The following is a 1,079-nucleotide window of genomic DNA, read 5'->3' as shown; positions in this document are numbered from 1 at the left end:
GGAACTTGCAGTACTGTTCATAACCGCCGACGGTCGCCTACACGGAAGAATTTGGGACAACAACGCAGAAAGTGACTAGTGCATCAGTTGATGGAGGTTTTTAATAGTTGGTGAGGGTGCAATAACATCGGTTTCTTTTGCATCTTTTGCGCCCTACAGACAGCCAGTCTAGTCTCGCGCGGTCGAGGCGAATCGGCCACAGTTTGTTGTGGAATGCCTCGGGATGCTGCGGAGTGGGCCACAATTAATTGAAATAGGCTGTATAATGTTCAATACTCCTGGAAACCATGCATTTCATACCATTCCACGGTCGCTGCATGGTGTAAGAGCACTGCGGTGCCGAACGAGGTCCTGTTGGACACCAGCTGCAGGCCGGCGTCCTGTCTCAACTCAGCGATAAGCGCAGAAAAACACGTATTTACTAGTCATTATAACATTCTTAATAAAGCATAACCAGGTTTTTGAATGAGAAATGGGCGCCCTTTTCCCTAGCAAAAAGCCTGTGCCTCGATGTCGGCAGTGGGAGTGCAAGACAAGCATATTTGCATTCGTGTTCTGCGAGCTCATTGCTTCGGTGTCAATGTGCCCCCACCATGTCTAGAATATTTTGTATTGTAATAACAATACGTATTGTTCTTTGTTCATTTGCCGTGTGCTGGGATCGCAAGAGGCCGCGCAACTCACTCGCAATGCACCGGCCTGCCCACCAGGAACGGGAACAGCGTCATGTGCACCGCAGGCGCCGACTGCCTGAAAGCCGCTGCAACAAACAATAAGGTCATAGTTAATGCGATTTGAATAGGGTTAATATAACCTGATGATCCTTTGAGTTGCATCTAGGCTTCGTGTTCGACTACATAAACAACCATAGGGTGACAATGGCACCTCTCAAACTGCTCACAGTCGTCAGTTCCTCCCTCCTCTTCCTGTCCAAAGCGAACGGCGAGCCCGCAGCCCAAAAGACAACTTATACAGTAGACTTGGGTAGGCTTGCCAGTAACAAGCGTTCTCTGCCTGGCATATCTCCTTGGGTGGCAAGAAGCCATCACTTGTCAAGGCCACCGTAGTTTTCCAAACAG

Source organism: Eimeria mitis, genomic scaffold, assembly GCF_000499745.2.
Source record: "Eimeria mitis Houghton genomic scaffold, Emh_scaff1706, whole genome shotgun sequence".
NCBI lineage: Eukaryota > Apicomplexa > Conoidasida > Eucoccidiorida > Eimeriidae > Eimeria > Eimeria mitis.
This window is presented reverse-complemented; position numbering follows the sequence as displayed.